Consider the following 11,292-nt stretch of genomic DNA (forward strand, 5'->3'; position numbering starts at 1 on the left):
AACAGAGCAGGGGAGGAATGTGCGGAGTTCTTCCCCCAACCATGAAGCAGCAGCGTAAAACAACGCTGAACTGACCGCAATCCCCATTCCCTCTTCCCCCTCCTGTGCCACTCGGGGGGGGGGAAGGTAGTAGAGATAATGTTAAGCTTGGGAAGAGGGAGGGGTGGGGGGAGGTTATCTTGTTCTCTGTCTCATTATCCTGCTGTTTGTAGTAATAAATGAATAGTTTTCCCCAAGTCGAGTCTGTTTTGCCCGTGACGGTAACTTTAAGGATTTCTCCCTGTCCTTATCTCAAACTTCGAGCCGTTTTTCCTTATTTTTTCTCTCCCTGTTTTTCTCGGAGTGTGGGGGGAGTGAGAGAGAGACTGCGTAGTCTGGTCCGATCGGGGCTGAACTACGACAAGCCCTTTGGCTAATTTGGGTAAATTAACCCCAGCTGTTAGCTAATTAGTTAACTATCCCAGCCATAGGGGCTACCAGCTTCAGTTCTCCACCCAGCTCAGGTAAATATTAACTCTATCCTGGCCAGAACCAGGACATTCCCCCATTTTGCCACCAAATCCCGCATTTTTGACACAAATCCCCGCATTTTACACCACAATCCCCCATTTTGCCCCCAAAATCCCACATTTTTTCCCCACATTCCTCCATTTTGCCTCCAAATCCCGCATTTTTGACCCAAATTCCCACATTTCGCCACCAAAATCCCACATTTTGCCCCCCAAATCCCACATTTTTGCCCCAAATTCCCACATTTTGCCCCCAAAATCCCGCGATTTCCCCCAACCCAAAATCCCGCGATTTCCCCCAAATTCCCCCATTTTTGCCCCAAATTACCCCATTTCGCAACAAATTCCCGCATTTTTGCCCCAAATTCCCCCATTTTGCCCCCCATATCCAAAATTTTTGACACAAATTCCCACATTTCGCCCTCCAAATCCCGCATTTTTGCCCCAAAATCCCGCGATTTCCCCTCAAATTTCCCCATTTTGCCCCCCGAATTCCCACATTTTACACCAAAATCCCGCGATTTCCCCCCAAATTCCCCCATTTTGCCCCCCGAATTCCCACATTTTACACCAAAATCCCGCGATTTCCCCCCAAATTCCCCCATTTTTCCCCCCAAATCCCACATTTTTGCCCCAAATTCCCACATTTCACACCAAATTCCCCCATTTTGCCCCCCAAATCCCACATTATTGCCCTGAATTCCCACATTTTACACCAAAATCCCCCATTTCGCCCCCAAAATCCCCCATTTTTGCCCCAAATTCCCACATTTCACACCAAATTCCCCCATTTTGCCCCCCAAATCCCACATTTTTGCCCCAAATTCCCACATTTCACACCAAAATCCCCCATTTCGCCCCCAAAATCCCCCATTTTTGCCCCAAATTCCTGCATTTTGCACTAAAATCCCATATTTGCCCCCAAAATCCCCCCATTTCCTCCCAAATTCCCCCATTTTCCCCCCAAAACCCAAACCCTAACCTAAGCCTAACCCTAACCGTAACCCTAACCCTAACCTTAATCCTAACCCCTAACCCTAACCCATTTTGCCCCCAAAATCCAGCAATTTCCCGCAAAAATCCCACATTTTTGCCCCAAATTCCTGCATTTTGGACCAAAATCCCCCATTTTTGCCCTGAATTCCTACATTTTACACCAAATTCCCCCATTTCGCCCCCAAAATCCCATTTCCCCCCAAATTCCCCCATTTTTCCCAAAAAACTCTAACCCTAACCCTAACTGTAACCCTAACCCCTAACCCTAACCATAACCCTAACCCATTTTGACCCAAAATCCCGCGATTTCCCCCCAAATTCCCCCATTTCCCCCCCGAATTCCCACATTTTACACCAAAATCGCGTGATTTCCCCCAAATTCCCCCATTTTGCCCCCCAAATCCCACATTTTTGCCCCAAATTCCCACATTTCACACCAAATTCCAACATTTTGCCCCCAAAATCCCGCAATTTCCCCCAAAATCCCCCATTTTTACCCTAAAACCCCATATTTTTACCCCAAATTCCCACATTTCACACCAATATCCCACATTTAGGCTTCCAAAATCCCACGATTTCCCCCCCAAAATCCCACATTTTGCCCACAAATCCTGCATTTTTGGCCCAAATTCCCACATTTTACACCAAAATCCCATTTTCCCCCCAAAATCCCACATTTTTGCCCCAAATCCCGCATTTTTGCCCCAAATTCCAACATTTTACACCAAAATCCCACATTTTGCCCCCAAAATCCCACATTTTTGACCCAAATTCCCCCATTTTGCACCCAAATCCTGCATTTTTGACCCAAACCCCCACATTTCACACCAAGATCCAACATTTTGCCCCCAAAATCCCGCGATTTCCCCCCAAATTCCCCCATTTTCCCCCCAAAACCCTAACCCTAACCGTAACCCTAACCCTAACCTAACCCTAACCGTAACCCTAACCCCAAAATCCCGCGATTTCCCCCCAAATTCCCACATTTTGCCCTGCAAATCCCACATTTTTGACCTGAATTCCCACATTTTACACCAAAATCTCATATTTTGCCCCCAAAATCCCACATTTTTGCCCCCAAATCCCCCATTTTGCCCTCAAAAACCCGCATTTTTGCCCCAAATTCCTGCATTGTACACCAAAATCCCCCATTTCGCCCCCAAAATCCCATTTTTTGACCCAAATTCCCGCATTTCGCACCAAAATCACACATTTTTGCCCCAAAATCCTGTGATTCCCCCCAAATTCCCCCGTTTCACCCCCCAAATCCCGCATTTTTGCCCCCAATTCCCACATTTCGCCCCCAAAATCCCACATTTTTGACCCAAATCCCCGCATGTCGCACCAAACCCCCCCATTTTGCCCCCAAAATACCGCGATTTCCCCCCAAATTCCCCCATTTTGCCCCCCGAATTCCCACATTTTACACCAAAATCCCGCGATTCCCCCCAAATTCCCCCATTTTGCCCCCCAAATCCCACATTTTTGCCCCAAATCCTGCATTTTTGCCCCAAATTCCCACATTTTACACCAAAATCCCACATTTTGCCCCCAAAATCCCATATTTTTTCCCCAAATTCCCTGTCGTGGTTCAGCCCCAACGGGGACCAGACTACGCAGTCTCTCTCTCCCTCCCCCCCCACTCTCCGAGAGAACAGGAGGGGATTTGACAAACAAAAGAAAACGAGGAAAAAAAAAAAACCAAACACGCGGGTTGAGATTGAACAAAAAGTAAATTTAACAGTAATGACAGAAGAAAACAATAGAGTGATGGAACACAAATACAGTATAATAGCTCACAACAGATCTCCACATCCAGTCTCTTCCAACTAGGAGGGCCTCCCTTCAGCACCCTCCTCACTTATATACTGAGCATGATGTCAGATGGGATGGAATAGCCCTGTTGTGGTTTTGTTTAGTAGGGGGGGCCTAAGGTGGTAGCTTCTGTAGGAAACTGCTAGAAGTCGCTCCCCTTTGTTCAGGGGACTTGGCCAGGCCTAGGGCGGACCCACTGCTGGCCAAGGCCGAGCCGATTGGTAGCAGAATGTCTCATGATGACGCCTCTGCGATAACGTATTTAAGAATGGGAAAACAGAAAAAAAAGAGAGAGGAGAGAAGATGTGAAGAAGCTGAGCGGGGGCAGAGGCGCAGAGGGGGAGGCGCAGGCCTCATGGGCCTTGCAGGCCTCACCCTCTGGCCTCTCGCCAGGCAGCCGACTGGGCCCGACTCAGTCCAGCCCGGCTGCAAGAAGTGGAGAGGAGATGAGAAGTGAATGAGATGTAAAAAAGATCCTGAGAGACACCTACCAGCCTGTTGTGAGGAACGGCTGCAGACGCCAAGGTCAGTTCAGAAGGAGGGGGAGGAGTAATGCGGCTCCTGGCCAAGATTCCCCTGCAGCCTGTGGTGACGACCATGGTGGAGCAGGTTGTCCCCCTGCAGCCCATGGAGGTCCACGGAGGAGCAGAGATCCACTTGGAGCCCGTGAAGGACCCCATACCGGGGGAGGTGGATGCCTGAAGGCAGCTGTGGCCCGTGGAGGGCCCGCTGGGACAGCTGTTCTGGAGAGACTGCACCCGTGGAAGAGATGACCCACGCCGGAGCAGTTCCACGAAGGACTGTGGCGTACGGGTGGGACCCCACAACAGAGCAGGGGAGGAATGTGCGGAGTTCTTCCCCCAACCATGAAGCAGCAGCGTAAAACAACGCTGAACTGACCGCAATCCCCATTCCCTCTTCCCCCTCCTGTGCCACTCGGGGGGGGGGAAGGTAGTAGAGATAATGTTAAGCTTGGGAAGAGGGAGGGGTGGGGGGAGGTTATCTTGTTCTCTGTCTCATTATCCTGCTGTTTGTAGTAATAAATGAATAGTTTTCCCCAAGTCGAGTCTGTTTTGCCCGTGACGGTAACTTTAAGGATTTCTCCCTGTCCTTATCTCAAACTTCGAGCCGTTTTTCCTTATTTTTTCTCTCCCTGTTTTTCTCGGAGTGTGGGGGGAGTGAGAGAGAGACTGCGTAGTCTGGTCCGATCGGGGCTGAACTACGACAAGCCCTTTGGCTAATTTGGGTAAATTAACCCCAGCTGTTAGCTAATTAGTTAACTATCCCAGCCATAGGGGCTACCAGCTTCAGTTCTCCACCCAGCTCAGGTAAATATTAACTCTATCCTGGCCAGAACCAGGACATTCCCCCATTTTGCCACCAAATCCCGCATTTTTGACACAAATCCCCGCATTTTACACCACAATCCCCCATTTTGCCCCCAAAATCCCACATTTTTTCCCCACATTCCTCCATTTTGCCTCCAAATCCCGCATTTTTGACCCAAATTCCCACATTTCGCCACCAAAATCCCACATTTTGCCCCCCAAATCCCACATTTTTGCCCCAAATTCCCACATTTTGCCCCCAAAATCCCGCGATTTCCCCCAAATTCCCCCATTTTTGCCCCAAATTACCCCATTTCGCAACAAATTCCCGCATTTTTGCCCCAAATTCCCCCATTTTGCCCCCCATATCCAAAATTTTTGACACAAATTCCCACATTTCGCCCTCCAAATCCCGCATTTTTGCCCCAAAATCCCGCGATTTCCCCTCAAATTTCCCCATTTTGCCCCCCGAATTCCCACATTTTACACCAAAATCCCGCGATTTCCCCCCAAATTCCCCCATTTTGCCCCCCGAATTCCCACATTTTACACCAAAATCCCGCGATTTCCCCCCAAATTCCCCCATTTTTCCCCCCAAATCCCACATTTTTGCCCCAAATTCCCACATTTCACACCAAATTCCCCCATTTTGCCCCCCAAATCCCACATTATTGCCCTGAATTCCCACATTTTACACCAAAATCCCCCATTTCGCCCCCAAAATCCCCCATTTTTGCCCCAAATTCCCACATTTCACACCAAATTCCCCCATTTTGCCCCCCAAATCCCACATTTTTGCCCCAAATTCCCACATTTCACACCAAAATCCCCCATTTCGCCCCCAAAATCCCCCATTTTTGCCCCAAATTCCTGCATTTTGCACTAAAATCCCATATTTGCCCCCAAAATCCCCCCATTTCCTCCCAAATTCCCCCATTTTCCCCCCAAAACCCAAACCCTAACCTAAGCCTAACCCTAACCGTAACCCTAACCCTAACCTTAACCCTAACCCCTAACCCTAACCCATTTTGCCCCCAAAATCCAGCAATTTCCCGCAAAAATCCCACATTTTTGCCCCAAATTCCTGCATTTTGGACCAAAATCCCCCATTTTTGCCCTGAATTCCTACATTTTACACCAAATTCCCCCATTTCGCCCCCAAAATCCCATTTCCCCCCAAATTCCCCCATTTTTCCCAAAAAACTCTAACCCTAACCCTAACTGTAACCCTAACCCCTAACCCTAACCATAACCCTAACCCATTTTGACCCAAAATCCCGCGATTTCCCCCCAAATTCCCCCATTTCCCCCCCGAATTCCCACATTTTACACCAAAATCGCGTGATTTCCCCCAAATTCCCCCATTTTGCCCCCCAAATCCCACATTTTTGCCCCAAATTCCCACATTTCACACCAAATTCCAACATTTTGCCCCCCAAATCCCGCAATTTCCCCCAAAATCCCCCATTTTTACCCTAAAACCCCATATTTTTACCCCAAATTCCCACATTTCACACCAATATCCCACATTTAGGCTTCCAAAATCCCACGATTTCCCCCCCAAAATCCCACATTTTGCCCACAAATCCTGCATTTTTGGCCCAAATTCCCACATTTTACACCAAAATCCCATTTTCCCCCCAAAATCCCACATTTTTGCCCCAAATCCCGCATTTTTGCCCCAAATTCCAACATTTTACACCAAAATCCCACATTTTGCCCCCAAAATCCCACATTTTTGACCCAAATTCCCCCATTTTGCACCCAAATCCTGCATTTTTGACCCAAACCCCCACATTTCACACCAAGATCCAACATTTTGCCCCCAAAATCCCGCGATTTCCCCCCAAATTCCCCCATTTTCCCCCCAAAACCCTAACCCTAACCGTAACCCTAACCCTAACCTAACCCTAACCGTAACCCTAACCCCAAAATCCCGCGATTTCCCCCCAAATTCCCACATTTTGCCCTGCAAATCCCACATTTTTGACCTGAATTCCCACATTTTACACCAAAATCTCATATTTTGCCCCCAAAATCCCACATTTTTGCCCCCAAATCCCCCATTTTGCCCTCAAAAACCCGCATTTTTGCCCCAAATTCCTGCATTGTACACCAAAATCCCCCATTTCGCCCCCAAAATCCCATTTTTTGACCCAAATTCCCGCATTTCGCACCAAAATCACACATTTTTGCCCCAAAATCCTGTGATTCCCCCCAAATTCCCCCGTTTCACCCCCCAAATCCCGCATTTTTGCCCCCAATTCCCACATTTCGCCCCCAAAATCCCACATTTTTGACCCAAATCCCCGCATGTCGCACCAAACCCCCCCATTTTGCCCCCAAAATACCGCGATTTCCCCCCAAATTCCCCCATTTTGCCCCCCGAATTCCCACATTTTACACCAAAATCCCGCGATTCCCCCCAAATTCCCCCATTTTGCCCCCCAAATCCCACATTTTTGCCCCAAATCCTGCATTTTTGCCCCAAATTCCCACATTTTACACCAAAATCCCACATTTTGCCCCCAAAATCCCATATTTTTTCCCCAAATTCCCTGTCGTGGTTCAGCCCCAACGGGGACCAGACTACGCAGTCTCTCTCTCACTCCCCCCCCACTCTCCGAGAGAACAGGAGGAGATTTGACAAACAAAAGAAAACGAGGAAAAAAAAAAAACCAAACACGCGGGTTGAGATTGAACAAAAAGTAAATTTAACAGTAATGACAGAAGAAAACAATAGAGTGATGGAACACAAATACAGTATAATAGCTCACAACAGATCTCCACATCCAGTCTCTTCCAACTAGGAGGGCCTCCCTTCAGCACCCTCCTCACTTATATACTGAGCATGATGTCAGATGGGATGGAATAGCCCTGTTGTGGTTTTGTTTAGTAGGGGGGGCCTAAGGTGGTAGCTTCTGTAGGAAACTGCTAGAAGTCGCTCCCCTTTGTTCAGGGGACTTGGCCAGGCCTAGGGCGGACCCACTGCTGGCCAAGGCCGAGCCGATTGGTAGCAGAATGTCTCATGATGACGCCTCTGCGATAACGTATTTAAGAACGGGAAAACAGAAAAAAAAGAGAGAGGAGAGAAGATGTGAAGAAGCTGAGCGGGGGCAGAGGCGCAGAGGGGGAGGCGCAGGCCTCATGGGCCTTGCAGGCCTCACCCTCTGGCCTCTCGCCAGGCAGCCGACTGGGCCCGACTCAGTCCAGCCCGGCTGCAAGAAGTGGAGAGGAGATGAGAAGTGAATGAGATGTAAAAAAGATCCTGAGAGACACCTACCAGCCTGTTGTGAGGAACGGCTGCAGACGCCAAGGTCAGTTCAGAAGGAGGGGGAGGAGTAATGCGGCTCCTGGCCAAGATTCCCCTGCAGCCTGTGGTGACGACCATGGTGGAGCAGGTTGTCCCCCTGCAGCCCATGGAGGTCCACGGAGGAGCAGAGATCCACTTGGAGCCCGTGAAGGACCCCATACCGGGGGAGGTGGATGCCTGAAGGCAGCTGTGGCCCGTGGAGGGCCCGCTGGGACAGCTGTTCTGGAGAGACTGCACCCGTGGAAGAGATGACCCACGCCGGAGCAGTTCCACGAAGGACTGTGGCGTACGGGTGGGACCCCACAACAGAGCAGGGGAGGAATGTGCGGAGTTCTTCCCCCAACCATGAAGCAGCAGCGTAAAACAACGCTGAACTGACCGCAATCCCCATTCCCTCTTCCCCCTCCTGTGCCACTCGGGGGGGGGGAAGGTAGTAGAGATAATGTTAAGCTTGGGAAGAGGGAGGGGTGGGGGGAGGTTATCTTGTTCTCTGTCTCATTATCCTGCTGTTTGTAGTAATAAATGAATAGTTTTCCCCAAGTCGAGTCTGTTTTGCCCGTGACGGTAACTTTAAGGATTTCTCCCTGTCCTTATCTCAAACTTCGAGCCGTTTTTCCTTATTTTTTCTCTCCCTGTTTTTCTCGGAGTGTGGGGGGAGTGAGAGAGAGACTGCGTAGTCTGGTCCGATCGGGGCTGAACTACGACAAGCCCTTTGGCTAATTTGGGTAAATTAACCCCAGCTGTTAGCTAATTAGTTAACTATCCCAGCCATAGGGGCTACCAGCTTCAGTTCTCCACCCAGCTCAGGTAAATATTAACTCTATCCTGGCCAGAACCAGGACATTCCCCCATTTTGCCACCAAATCCCGCATTTTTGACACAAATCCCCGCATTTTACACCACAATCCCCCATTTTGCCCCCAAAATCCCACATTTTTTCCCCACATTCCTCCATTTTGCCTCCAAATCCCGCATTTTTGACCCAAATTCCCACATTTCGCCACCAAAATCCCACATTTTGCCCCCCAAATCCCACATTTTTGCCCCAAATTCCCACATTTTGCCCCCAAAATCCCGCGATTTCCCCCAAATTCCCCCATTTTTGCCCCAAATTACCCCATTTCGCAACAAATTCCCGCATTTTTGCCCCAAATTCCCCCATTTTGCCCCCCATATCCAAAATTTTTGACACAAATTCCCACATTTCGCCCTCCAAATCCCGCATTTTTGCCCCAAAATCCCGCGATTTCCCCTCAAATGTCCCCATTTTGCCCCCCGAATTCCCACATTTTACACCAAAATCCCGCGATTTCCCCCCAAATTCCCCCATTTTGCCCCCCGAATTCCCACATTTTACACCAAAATCCCGCGATTTCCCCCCAAATTCCCCCATTTTTCCCCCAAAATCCCACATTTTTGCCCCAAATTCCCACATTTCACACCAAATTCCCCCATTTTGCCCCCCAAATCCCACATTATTGCCCTGAATTCCCACATTTTACACCAAAATCCCACATTTTGCCCCCAAAATCCCACATTTTTCCCCCAAATTCCCACATTTCACACCAATATCCCACCTTTTGCCCCCAAAATCCCGCGACTTCCCCCAAAATCCCCCATTTTTGCCCCAAATTCCTGCATTTTGCACCAAAATCCCACATTTTGACCCCAAAATCCTGCAATTTCACCCCAAAATCCCTCATTTTTCCCCCGAATTCCAACATTTTGTCCCCAAATCCCCCATTTTTGCCCCAAATTCCCACATTTCGCCCACAAAATCCCACATTTTTGCCCCAAATTCCCACATTTCGCCCCCCAAATCCCGCATTTTTGACCCGAATCCCCGCATTTCGCAGCAAAATCCCCCATTTTGCCCCCAAATCCCGCGACTTCCCCCAAAATCCAACATTTTTGCCCCCAATTCCCACATTTTGCCCCCAAATCCCCCATTTTTGCCCTGAATTCCTGCATTTTACACCAAATTCCCCCATTTCGCCCCCAAAATCCCACCATTTCCCCCCAAATTCCCCCATTTTTCCCCAAAAACTCTAACCCTAACTGTAACCCTAACCCTAACCCCTAACCCTAACCATAACCCTAACCCATTTTGACCCAAAATCCCACGATTTCCCCCCAAATTCCCCCATTTTGCCCCCCAAATCCCACATTTTTGCCCCAAATTCCCACATTTCACACCAAATTCCAACATTTTGCCCCCAAAATCCCGCAATTTCCCCCAAAATCCCCCATTTTTACCCTAAAACCCCATATTTTTACCCCAAATTCCCACATTTCACACCAATATCCCACATTTAGGCTTCCAAAATCCCACGATTTCCCCCCCAAAATCCCACATTTTGCCCACAAATCCTGCATTTTTGGCCCAAATTCCCACATTTTACACCAAAATCCCATTTTCCCCCCAAAATCCCACATTTTTGCCCCAAATCCCGCATTTTTGCCCCAAATTCCAACATTTTACACCAAAATCCCACATTTTGCCCCCAAAATCCCACATTTTTGACCCAAATTCCCCCATTTTGCACCCAAATCCTGCATTTTTGACCCAAACCCCCACATTTCACACCAAGATCCAACATTTTGCCCCCAAAATCCCGCGATTTCCCCCCAAATTCCCCCATTTTCCCCCCAAAACCCTAACCCTAACCGTAACCCTAACCCTAACCTAACCCTAACCGTAACCCTAACCCCAAAATCCCGCGATTTCCCCCCAAATTCCCACATTTTGCCCTGCAAATCCCACATTTTTGACCTGAATTCCCACATTTTACACCAAAATCTCATATTTTGCCCCCAAAATCCCACATTTTTGCCCCCAAATCCCCCATTTTGCCCTCAAAAACCCGCATTTTTGCCCCAAATTCCTGCATTGTACACCAAAATCCCCCATTTCGCCCCCAAAATCCCATTTTTTGACCCAAATTCCCGCATTTCGCACCAAAATCACACATTTTTGCCCCAAAATCCTGTGATTCCCCCCAAATTCCCCCGTTTCACCCCCCAAATCCCGCATTTTTGCCCCCAATTCCCACATTTCGCCCCCAAAATCCCACATTTTTGACCCAAATCCCCGCATGTCGCACCAAACCCCCCCATTTTGCCCCCAAAATACCGCGATTTCCCCCCAAATTCCCCCATTTTGCCCCCCGAATTCCCACATTTTACACCAAAATCCCGCGATTCCCCCCAAATTCCCCCATTTTGCCCCCCAAATCCCACATTTTTGCCCCAAATCCTGCATTTTTGCCCCAAATTCCCACATTTTACACCAAAATCCCACATTTTGCCCCCAAAATCCCATATTTTTTCC

Source organism: Chlamydotis macqueenii, unplaced genomic scaffold, assembly GCF_036417535.1.
Source record: "Chlamydotis macqueenii isolate bChlMac1 unplaced genomic scaffold, bChlMac1.mat HAP1_SCAFFOLD_201, whole genome shotgun sequence".
NCBI classification, from domain to species: Eukaryota; Metazoa; Chordata; class Aves; order Otidiformes; family Otididae; genus Chlamydotis; species Chlamydotis macqueenii.